This window comes from Carya illinoinensis, chromosome 11, assembly GCF_018687715.1.
Source record: "Carya illinoinensis cultivar Pawnee chromosome 11, C.illinoinensisPawnee_v1, whole genome shotgun sequence".
In the NCBI taxonomy this organism is placed as follows: Eukaryota; Viridiplantae; Streptophyta; class Magnoliopsida; order Fagales; family Juglandaceae; genus Carya; species Carya illinoinensis.
In genome coordinates, this window is record NC_056762.1 from 3,041,126 (window position 1) to 3,054,365 (window position 13,240).

Below are 13,240 nucleotides of genomic sequence, written 5' to 3' on the forward strand. Positions count from 1 at the left end.
ATTATTTTTACGTGCGAAAGTTTTTATCCAACGCTTTAACAGAACGTTAGATAAAACGTTCGAACCTAAACCGTTGGTCTTCTTCGGCTAGTAAGAACGTCCGAACGTATGACGGTTCAAATTCATTACGTCCGAACCTTTAGATAATACGTTTGGACGTAATAATCTCATTCGCACGTTTTTATCGAACGTTTGAATGAAACGTTTGATAAAAACGTCCGAACGTATCATCTTTTTACTGTCTCACCTATTTTAACGTGTGAACGTACTTTCAATAACGTTCGAACGTTTCCTATTAAAATATTTTTATATTGTTTCTTTTAAGTATTATTATTTTATATATTGAAAAAGTGAAATTATTTAAAAGTTTTACTAGCAAAATTATGTAAATTTATAAGGATGATATTTTAATTTTCTGTATAATCCATATATATCATAATACGTATGTATCTGTGATTATAATCATTTTTTTAAATGTTATAACTTATATATTTTTTTTAATTTTCAGGATATGGCTCAGTATATGACGACAACGAAGCGAGGGAGGGATGGAGGCAATCCGGACATTGCTCAACTGGGGGCACGAACTGTTATGGGGGAATGAGAAATCCTCATTAATGAGTTTGATGAGCTCAGCTGGGAGCAGAAGACGCTGAGAGACGTCTTCGTCACTAGAGGTTGGGGCCCCATATGCACATTGAGGGGAAAGATTTACCCCACAATGGTTCGAGAGTTTTACATTGGGATGGCCACCATGCCTAACGATGCATCATCCCATACTCTCAGTGTACGCGGTGTACAGTTTCAGTTCTCGGCGGATGTTCTCGCTGACTTACTCCAGATTCCGCGTATACTACCTGAGTCCACAGCTGCTCAAGCTGGTGACATAGCAGCTGCATTTTCCCCGGGCATATTCGAGGCAGATCCAGCCGCTTCTACTTCATCTTCAGGCCCTGTTGAGTTTATGCCCAGTCATGAAGAAGATCGACCCGAGGGCGATCCTATTGCTGCTGAGGTTGGTGACGATGAGCGGGACCAGGATTTCTACATCCTCACTGGCACGGACCGCACAAAACTCGATAGGCCGAACTCCTTCAGCCAGAATCAGCTGCTGCCTTTCTTTCGCATGTTGCACATTTTTGTTGCAACAAATGTAGACCTGGTGGCACATAAGAGCACATTCAGTCGGGATCATGCACAGTTCTTGATTGGCTTGGCACGTGGTGAGCCCATTGACTTGCCCCTTGTTATATTTGAGCGGATCCGTTATGAGGCCAGCATCGTTACCACGGATAATCTCCCGTACGGAGTCATCATCAGCCGCTTATTACTAGCCCGGGGAGTGCCACTCCAGGCGAAGGAGATGGTGATAAACCAGATAAGCCCTATCGAGATAACCACACACCGCCGAAGCATTGGACAGGGGAGAGGCTCAGCTCGGCGTCAGTCTGGTCCTACGCCAGATCTTGTTCCCCCGACTGAGTCTGGGGCCGATGTTGCTCGCCCTTCAGCGAGTACTAGTCAGCAGCTGGGAGTTACATCTGCTGGGGATGGCGACCTGCTTGGGTTGATACAATGATGACAAATATGAAGGCGCATATAGACAGACAGATCGATAGACAGATTGCACATATAGATCAGGTTGTCGCACATCTTGCACATCATGTAGATGTGCTAAACAATAAGGTTGAGACATTGACTAAGGAGTTTCGATCTTTTGTAAACCAGCAGTTCTGAAAGTGATTTGTAAAAATTTATCATTCGAACGTTTTTTATTTTCGACATATGTAATGGACACAAATATTTAATGTATGTATTGTGTAGCTTAATTTCTACTCTTAATTTTTTTTTAATATAACGTTACTCAACCTTACTATTAAAAAAATATATATTATGGTTAATTTATGTAATTTAACATATAATGTTCGAACTTTATCGCATTAACGTTCGAACATTGGCGCTAATATATTAACGTTTGCACATAATTATTTAAAACGTTCAAACATTCGCGCTAATTTTTTTACGTTCGCACGTAAATATACATAACATTCGAATGTTAATGTGACGTGCGAACGTATTATGTGAAACGTCCAAATGTTTTGAAATTCTTGCCCAACATTTAGTGACAGTTCTCACAAACCGTCACAGTAAATACGTTTTAGTCACAGTTTGGAAACCGTCACTATTTATAATCTGTCACTAAAAGTCATATTTGTTGTGGTGAGTCCTTTTGCTACTTTTTATTGTCATTTGTCTTTACGTACATTATTCTTTGGTAAAAATCTTTTTAAGGAAATTTCAATGAGATGATCAAAAGGGTAAATTATTTAAATATTTGAATTGAAAGAAGCATATATATTAAATAAATCAAATGATGCACAATTCTCTTTTGCTTGTGTACATGATTATATATATATATGGATTCCTCTGAGATATCTCACGCATTCTTTGTGCAATGTAAAAAATCTTTTTATAAGTTTGATGAAAAATAATATTATTAAATGGTAAAACGAGTAACTTTGATTGGATAAGTTGGGCTATACCCAACCTAGTTGCTATATCTGACTATAATTCTATCAAAAGATTTCAAACGCCAGGATTTAAATATGTGAAATGTGAGTGTCCAGGTGAAGAGAGCTAGCCGACTGTTTTCACATTTCAACATGTCTGCAGTATGCATATGCACAAGCGAAAGATGCAGAGATTCCCACGTCATTTTGCAACCTAAATTATGTCATTCTATTTTACAATCATAGCCAGCTGAAAGAACCAGGTTACCAGCGCCAAACACTTCGACAAGATCAGGAAATGACTCTGCTATCATGGTTGCCACAATCATGTATGGAGCTTCACAAAATACCCGTCAATCCCCTCCTATCTCTTCCTTTCATGATATTTTCATTTTTGTACATCTTTAAACGCGTATTTAGAAGTGGCAAACCCAATTTACCTCCATCCCCACCAAAGCTTCCAATCATAGGCAACCTTCACCAGCTTGGTACACTCCCACACTGCTCCCTTCGAGCCCTTTCTAAGAAGTATGGCCCCGTAATGCTTTTATACTTGGCCCATGCTCCAACCCTCGTGGTATCATCCGCAGAATTGGCCAAAGAAGTCTTGCAGAAAAATGATACTATTTTCGCAAGCCGACCCCAAAACACAGTAGCCAAAATCTTACTCTATGGTTACACTGACATGGGATTCGCGCCCTATGGTCAGTATTGGAGACAAGTTAGGAAAATTTGTGTCCTCGAGCTTTTGAGCCTCAAAAGAGTGGAGTCATTCCAACATATAAGGGAAGAAGAAGTTGCTTCATTAACAAATAAGGTACGTGAGTCGTGCTCCAAACAGACTTCCGTTAATCTAACGGAGATGATCATTGTAGCCTCAAACAACATAGTCTCTAGATGTACGCTTGGACAGAAGTTTGAAGAAGAAGATGGCAAGAGAAGTTTTGGACATCTAGCAAGAAGGGTAATGGTGCAATTGACAGCATTTTGTTTTGGTGATTTCTTCCCTTATTTGGGATGGCTTAACGTTCTTACGAGATTCATCCCAAGTCTCAAAGCCACTTTTAAAGAATTAGATACATTTTTTGATCAAGTGATTGAAGAACACAAAATTGTAAAAAGTAATGATGAACAGCCTAACAAGAAAGATTTCGTGCATATTGTTGGAAAATCCCCCAAGTGTGAATTGCCCAAGTGTGAATTGGTTGTGGATTTACAGCCAGCCACCCCCATCCACCAACCACTCACCCACCCACTCACCATTGGAGGCTCACTTGGTCAAGAAGTGTGGCTATTTGTCCCCCATGGTTTCTCCTATAAAAGGAGACGATTTGTAAAGATTAAATCATCCTCACTGCGGTGAGAGATCAAGGGTAGTGGGTGAAGAGAGAAAGAGGAACGTGAGAGAGAGAAATAGAATTTTTAGAGTGTTTTGTAAATCTCGTATAAATTCTATAAAAGAGGCTCCAGTGGACGTAAGCAATTTGCTGAACCACTTTAAAATTGTTTTGTGTGATTTTCAGACAGGCTGGAGGAAAATCCCCCAAGTGTGAATTGCCCAAGTGTGAATTGGTTGTGGATTTACAGCCAGCCACCCCCATCCACCAACCACTCACCCACCCACTCACCATTGGAAGCTCACTTGGTCAAGAAGTGTGGCTATTTGTCTCCCATGGTTTCTCCTATAAAAGGAGACGATTTGTAAAGATTAAATCATCCTTACTGCGGTGAGAGATCAAGGGTAGTGGGAGAAGAGAAAGAAAGAGGGACGTGAGGGAGAGATGAGAATTTGTAGATTTTTTTGTAAATCTTATACAAATTCTATAAAAAAGGCTCCAGTGGACGTAGGCAATTTGCTGAACCACTTTAAAATTGTTTTGTGTGATTTTCGGACAGGACGAAGGCACAACAATTGGTATCAGAGCTTTGGTTTCGTATTGTCCAGAAAAATCAAGTTGATTGAAATCAACTTTTGACCACACAGTGATGTTCCTCGCATCAAGAAGAATCCGTTTCCGCAAACGGCATAAAAAACGGATGTCGGAGGAGCCCGTACGCGCCCCTGGAAGTTAGAGAGTGCACAGACGCGCCTAAATCGCGTCAGAGGAAGAAGACGAGTGGGAAACACGCTCCCACGCGCCCCCACGCTCAGGTACGCTCTCCCATGCGCTACTGTAGTAGAAGGCTGATCTGAACCTTCCAAAAGTTACAGATCGATTTTGGGCTAGATCTAAGCCATTCGGAGTCCAATTTCAACGATCAAATAGTGGTTTCTAACTATTTGGATCATTCCAGACTCATCCGTATGGTTAGAATGTTGAGATTCATCATCGGTACTTTTGATCTGAACCGTCCATCAGTTGTAGATCATGTTGGGCTAGATCTAAGCCATTCAGAGTCCGATTTCAACGATCAGATAGTGATTTCAAACTATTTGGATCATTCCGGACTCATTCGTATGGTTGGAATGTGGAGATTCACCATCGGTACTATCGATCTGAACTGTCGATGAGTTGCAGATCATTTTGGGCTAGATCTACGCCAGTTGGAGTCTAATTGCGATAATCAAATAGTGCTGACAAACTATTTGGATCATTTGAAACTCATTCGTATGTTGGAAATGTTGAGATTCGCCACCGGTACTATCGATCTGAACTGTCGATGTGTTGCAGATCATTTTGGGCTAGATCTATGCCAGTTGGAGTCTAATTGCGATGATCAAATAGTGCTGACAAACTATTTGGATCATTCCGGACTCATCTATATGGTGGGAATGTTGTGATTCACCATCGGTACATTCGATCTGAACCGTCCACGTGTTGCAGATCATTTTGGGCTAGATCTACGCTAGTTGGAGTTTCATTGTGATGATCAAATAGTGCTGACAAACTATTTGGATCATTCCGGATTCATTTGTAAGGTGGGAATGTTGTGATTTGCCATCGGTATATTCGATCTAAACCGTCCACGTGTTGCAGATTATTTTGGGCTAGATCTACGCGAGTTGGAGTTCCGTCGCGATGATCAAATAGTGCTGACAAACTATTTGGATCATTCTGGACTCATCTGTATGGTGGGAATGTTGTGATTCACCATGGGTACATTCGATCTAAATCGTCCACGTGTTGTAGATCATTTTGGGCTAGATCTACGCCAGTTGGAGTTCCGTCGCGATGATCAAATAATGTTGACAAGCTATTTGGATCATTCCCGATTCATCTGTATGGTGGGAATGTTGAGTTTCGCCATCGATACATTCGATCTGAACTGTCCACGTGTTGTAGATCATTTTGGGCTAGATCCAAGCCAGTTGGAGTTCCATTGCAATGATCAAATAGTGCCGACAAACTATTTGGATCATTCTGGACTCATCGGTACGGTGGGAATGTTGAGATTCGCCATTGGTACTTTCGATCTGAACCGTTTATAGTTGCAGATCAGTTGTGGACTTGATCGTAGCTAGTTGGAGTCATGACGGACTCATTTTTTTTGAGGCTTGATTTAAGCCAATTGGGATTGTGAAGTTTGAGGAGCAAAGTTCTGATCATTGGACGATACTGGTTAACTTGTTATATCAGTAGGTTTTGGCAGTCATACAACTCATGGAGCATAATGTTATTAGGAGGAGAACCGCAACGGATCTCATTGTGGCTTTCTTTGAAAAGTCAATTGCAAATAACAAACTGCAGATGAAGAAATAGTTCAACTTCAGAAAAGGTAGAAGGTACTATTGTTGCCCAATAGCATTTGGCGTTGTGGTCAAAAGGTTGGGATGTCATGAGAATGGCTATGAGTAATTCTGCAAAGAAGTCGAAGTTGAAGTTTCTCAATGTAAGAGATCTTATCCTAGATGAGGAGGTGCGCAGAAGAGATTCTGGCAAAATCTCGAGTTGTTGGTCCTGAATGTTGATAGTAAGGACAGAGGCAAGTCAAGATCTGGACAACAGATGACTCGCTAGAAATTATGGCAAGACAGACCACAAGAGACTGCTAAAATTAGGAGAAAGTTGTGAATGATGCTGTGAATGTGGTGACTGAAGAAATACATGGCGTTGCATTTCTTGCAGTGCACAATGCTGTTAAAGACAGCTTGAATTCAGCAGCCATTTAATAGTGTTTTCTCAAAAAGATTTGGAAGGTCACGAATGATTCATTGGTCTTGGCTTGTGGTAATAGTCGTGTGAATTAGATAATGGTCTAGACCACGACATGAAGCAAAGGTGTGAGCGATGGGAACAAAACGTCAGATGTTCCATGGATATCTACACCTAAAATTGATGATCACATGGCTGCCAAGACGATCAGACTTCCATGGTGGTTACTACCTTAAACTATATCCTGCTGAATGAAGGTAGTGAACTACGGTATGAAGAAAAATCTTGCAAGAAGGAAGATTATGCAAGTTGGAGACTGCACACAAGATGGGCACATGCGACTGAAGACAGCAGCATAATGATGAGTCAGTCAAGTCAGAGATGGAGACCTCAGCAACAAGTTCTCTGATATGTGTCAAGGTCCGTGCGAAACCATTGATTCCTAGTGCAGTAGGAGATGTGTTGCCCTGTATGTATGTATTGATTAAGGGCATTGTACATGATGAACTAAAGTTATGCATCACTTTAGTTAGTCTTCTGACTTGAAGACATGAGCTATAAAATTGTAAAGACGATAAGAGATCATGCTAGAGATAGAGACTAGCATGTTGAAAATCAGTCTCCAAGTTGGAGATTGGTGTGATTGTAGGATTATGGAGCCTGGTTTTGAAAGCTGTAAAGGCACCAAGTAGATTGTTCACTCGGCTGTGACTCGAGCAAAACTCAGTTTGCTCAAGGTGTACATGAGTGCGGACTCATGGACTCGAGCAAAAAGAAGAATCCTAGAGAGTTGAGATTGTGCAGTAAAACACTTGTAAATCTCCTCTAAAGAAAATTCCTTGCAAGCTCCGTGGGTGTAGACGATGCTGATGCATTTGAAGATGCATTTGGAGAGGCATTACGACATCCATTTGACGACGTACCAGCAGATGCATTTGATAGCGGATCTCTCATGGCTGAGAAGCATTCCAATGAAGGAGTGCAATCATTTGAAGGATGCAACCATTTGCAGCATTCTAGTATGGCACACTTGGGTGGAGGGGGTGATTGTTGAAAAATCCCCCAAGTGTGAATTGCCCAAGTGTGAATTGGTTGTGGATTTACAGCCAGCCACCCCCATCCACCAACCACTCACACACCCACTCACCATTGGAGGCTCACTTGGTCAAGAAGTGTGGTTATTTGTCCCCCATGGTTTCTCCTATAAAAGGAGACGATTTGTAAAGATTAAATCATCCTCACTGAGGTGAGAGATCAAGGGCAGTGGGAGAAGAGAAAGAAAGAAGGACGTGAGGGAGAGATGAGAATTTGTAGATTTTTTTGTAAATCTTGTACAAATTCTATAAAAGAGGCTCCAGTGGACGTAGGCAATTTGCTGAACCACTTTAAAATTATTTTGTGTGATTTTCGGATAGGACGAAGGCACAACACATATTCTACTCCAACTTCAAAGGGATGGCATGCTTGGATTTGAGTTCACTGATGACAACCTCAAAGCAATCCTACTGCTCTCTCTCTCTCTCTCTCTCTCTCTCTCTCTCTCTCTCTCTCTCTCTCTGTGTTGTATGTATGTTTGTTAGTGCATATAACAAACACTCCACACGCAGTTTAATATTGTTTTCTTTTTCCAAAATTCAGGACATGTTTGTGGCAGGTATTGATACTACTTCAACAACTTTAGAATGGTTATTGGCAAAGCTCATAAAAAATCCAAGTATCATGAAGAGAGCACAGGATGAGGTAAGAACAATGGTGGGCAAGAAGTCGAAAATAGATGTGAATATTAAAATGCATTACTTGAAATGTATCGTCAACGAAAGTCTCAGACTGAATCCACCAGCTCCTCTTTTGCTACCTCGAGAAACATCAACAAGTGTGATACTAGGAGGAGGTTATGATATTCCTCCAAAAACAAAGGTATTTGTCAATATATGGGCATTACAAAGGGACCCTAGTGTATGGGAGAGGCCAGAAGAGTTCCTCCCCAAGAGATTCATAGACAACCCAATTGATTTTTGAGGAAAATATTTTGAATTCCTCTCGTTTGAAGGTGGGAGAAGGGGGTGCCCTGGATTGACATTCGATGTTGCTACTGTTGAATTTGTGATTGCCAACATGTTGTGTTGGTTTGACTGGATGTTGCCTCCACCAATCATTGGACAGGAGAAATATCACTTGGACATGAGTGAAGTTAACACACAAGTTGTTACTAAGAAAACTCCTTTTCATCTGGTACCAATATTGTACTCTCCATGATCATCCATTAAGATCAGATTCATAATGTTCATAATATATGTGTGTGTGTGATAACTCATATGACAAGAATAAGGGTAGGTAGTGTATGGAATCCTACGTTACTTGGAAAAAAGAAGTTCTTACTCTTTATAATAATGTTTCAATGGGGTTCTAATTGTATCATTAACTAAGCCTTTTGGAGTATAGGCCATGTGATCTGGATCTTCCATTAGGGCATTACAATATATGACTTTTCTTGTGTGTGTTCACGTCTTTGATTCTAGATCTTCTTGAAATGGAATATGCAAAATGCATGCTACGCTAAGCTCACAACAAATTTTACCACAAAAATCTTATGGGAAGTGCTACTTGCCTTGTCCCAAGTTTGCCCACTTGGTATGCTCCTAGTGCAAATTCTACTCTTTTTTGTTTTTTGTTTTGAATATTTTTTAAAAGATCTTTAAACAATTTTTTAGAAGACACAAATACACTTATAGTCACTTTTTTAACTATTAAGTAAAAGAAAACTGAAATAATAAAATAAAATACATTACCAGTCAAATTGAATGGACATAGTATCAGTTTCCAAATCTTATATACCTCATATGATTGGCATGGCAACACATGATGACTATTGTGTAAATAGATATAATTACTTTGACTACTTTTTTATTTTAACTTTTTGTTCATGTTTGCTCATAAGTTAGCAAAGTCTATGTAGTAAAATTTGTGGTTTTGTGGTACATCTAGCATATACGCATTTCAAATTAATTATATAATTAGGGGACTTCAACCTTATTATTCATAGAGGCTTAATGTTCAATATATAGAAATATCTATTCTACTTGGATACATATGGTGCATAGATAATAATTTAAAAATAAATTATATATTATTGTTCAATTTTTTTAAGAGAACTGCTGCTGCAGGCACAAACAGATAACACAAAATCAACCCAAAACCTTATGTAACTTTACAATCAACCCAAAAAATAATATTTACTTTATAATAAAATTAACTTTACAATTTGACGTACTATATTAAATCATATCAGTTTGTAGATTTACTTTTGTGTAATCCCTTTATGGTGATAGTATTTTCCTTTTTTTAACGATAAATTGTTCGATTACTAATTAGCTCCAGTAAATTATATATAGGTGAATGAAGACAAAGTGCATGTGTTATATAAAGAGAGAAAGAAACAAGTTTTTCAGAACTTTTAAAATTTTTATTAACACGACCTTTCAAATTATCCTAAACTTAAAAGACCATGATATTCATATTCAAATTATTCCTCCCCCTTTTTTGCTCCCAAGTCTTTTCCTTTCGTTCCTTTTTGTTGATCCTTAGTTTTTGTGCTAATCTTGTCTTATAATATTCACTTTTTAATTAACATGCTAAAATGGTTAAAAAAACATGCAAATTGTGATACTAATATAGAGAAGTGTTACATAAAGTGATTATATAAAAGGAAACTCACAAAATGATGTGGCTTATCATTTTGTAAATTTATTTTAAACGTAAAATACTAGATCTAATAGATTGTATCCACCCAGGGATTAACCCGTTAACCAATGCTATATTGAAATATAACAGCAGAAGCAAAAACAAAAAGGAAATAACGACAATCACACACAGGACACCAAGATATAAGTGGTTCGGCTCAACATGAGCCTACGTCCACTGTCAAGGTCACCCCCCAGCTAGCATTTTTCTAATTCTTGAGGAAAGTAATTAGTGAAAATTAGTTAAGATGAATATTGCATGAAGCTTTAAATTCAAACAAAAGCAATCAAATATAATTATGAATTCTCACAAAATATGACTCATGACTACTCAACGAAAGGCGCTATATCCACCAAGACATTCTCAACGATTATTTTTTTCACATAGAATTGAGGCAAAAGTCTCGGAACTGGAATGTGTGTGTGACTAAACAACTGTGTATTCCTCATTAGTAACCATAATTTATCATAAGATTTTCAATCTTAAGATTAATTATTTATGATTCTAACTACTTCAAAGTCCAAGAGACTACAATCTTCACACCAACTCTATTTAAAGGTTGAAGATTCAACCCCCAAAGTTCTGGGTAACTGCTTCTAGTCCTTTATTTATGATTCTTCTCTCTGTTTTTTTTTCTTTTTCTTTTCCTTTTCAAATCTATTTTTTTTTTTGTATTCATTTTTTTTTCGTTTATTTTTTTTCTTGTGAAAAGGGCTCGGTGGTCCTATAATTTACTTCTCCTGTGTTAAATCAATGAATATTAATGAGAAACACTACAAGCTTAAGCATGTGCAAAATATTCTTTCAAAACTTGTCATTCATTCTGTATAAATTATACCAATTCTCAACTTAATAAATAATCATAAATCATGCGATATGTTTAGTATTGAAAATAAATCTTCACATAATAATTCCGCTCAACTACTCTACCAAGATGCTCAAATTTCACAAAATAGTAGAAATAAAGTGTGTGTCAATCATGTGTATATAAATGCATATCGTATTGAGGCAAAATATTGTTTATCACATGTGCACATACTAATCAAAAAGTTTTTTTTTTCTTTTTTGGTTTAAAATTTAATGAAATAAAAACATAAAAAGAAATGACTCATTCAAAAACAGGTCCCTAAAAAAATACTGCCGAACAAATGGGATAACAGGCAAAATAACTACTTTTTCAAGCAGGGAACTAGGCTTCAGTTGTGCAGGGAACTAGGCTTCAGGCAGGTACAACTGGAAGGAGATGCGAAGTTGGTGGCGGATGCAATCAATTCAAATACACAGGATTCTTCATGGGACGGACAAGTGATAGAGGACATCAAATCTATTTTGAAAGCCCAGCCAGGGTGGTCAGTATCGTTCTCGGGTAGAAGCAGCAACAAAGCAGCGCATGATACTGCAAAACTAGCCTTATCTTTGAGTTCTGAATGTATTTGGGTAGAGGAGGTACCACCTGAGGTCCTCCCTGCTATTGTTTCAGACAAGCAAGTTTCTGTTGAGTGTTATTAATGAAATTTCGTTTTCATTTCAAAAAAAAAAAAAAACTACTTTTTCAAAATGGACATGTCAAAGAAAAATAAAAGACAAGATCAAACAAAAGAATTGAAGAAAAAGAAACTCCAAAATAAATCCAAAAAGAAAATGAAGCAAAACGTCGCAGCACAGGAAAAAGTAAAACTAAAATAAAAAAGCAAATGAGGAAGTCAACGCCCAAAACTAAAACTGAAATAAAGTTCTAAGGAAATAAAATGAACACTGGGAAATGAAATAACGCCGCTCAGCAAAATGAAAATTGAAGCCATAGAAAGAAAAACGAAGCCACACCAAGAAAACGAAATTGAAAAAAAGTCTACCTAGCAACCGAGAAAATAAAGCTCACTAAAAGTAAAATGCCACGAAAACAAGCTGCTATCTCGAGTGATGAAAAACTGAAGAAATATAAAAAAAAAAAAAAGGAAAAAGACAAAAATGAAACTGCATGCCATCGTCCAGCAAATAAAACTAAGAAAAAAAAAATGAAGAAGAAGCACGTCTTTTATTTTTTGGTAACAATGAATAAAAAAATGAAAATAAAGATAAAGATACGAGTTTAAATTTATGACAATCAACTTTTTTCGGCAAGGATGTCAAAAACTTGACTTGCTCTAAAATAAGTAATACAAAAGCTATCTCAAATGTAAGAAAATCGATGTCGAGTACTAACTAGAAATAAAATTTATAGATTGTCTTCTTAAGGAAAGTGTGGTTAAAATTAAACTCATACAATGGTAGAAGATATTCATAAAAAGAAAAAAAAAAGTGGTGGTATGTACAGTGAATGAAAGATAAAATTACTGAGGTGAAGATTTTGAAAATAACATAATACAACTAAAATGATCAAATAAAGAGATATGAAAAATGACTTCGGTTTCAAAGATCTATCTAATAATTTAGATTATTGTTTTCGATCGATTTATTTCAATTAAAATAGAATAATGATTCCGTTTAATTGGAAGATTTAGCATTTAAGGCAAATAAAATTAATTACTAAAGGTTAAGCATAAATAATTGATGATTAAAACATTCACAAATTCATGTAAATATCACACGGATTTTTCAAGCATCCAATGTATCTGAAAATCAGAATGGATCAAGATAAATATATAGATAGTCAAAGCTTCTAATAATAAAACCATTCAATGGATCAAAATCATAATAAAAATACTATTGTTTATTGGAAACAACATCTTAATTATTAGAGTTCACCTCTAACCTTAGTACAATGCAAGAAAAGTAAATGACATAAGTTAAATAAGCAAATTAAAATTAACAAGAACTGAAGAGGAGGCTACACGTAGGAGAGGAATGGTGGACCATAAAAGTGATGTCACTCAACTGTGCTATCTCCATCTCCTC

The 13,240-nt window shown here is 37.4% G+C and overlaps 1 pseudogene; it reads left to right on the forward strand.

Moving 5' to 3' along the window:
- The first annotated feature begins 2,808 nt into the window (after positions 1 to 2,808).
- On the forward strand, positions 2,809 to 11,854 carry LOC122281348 (annotated as a pseudogene).
- Positions 11,855 to 13,240: the final 1,386 nt, after the last annotated feature.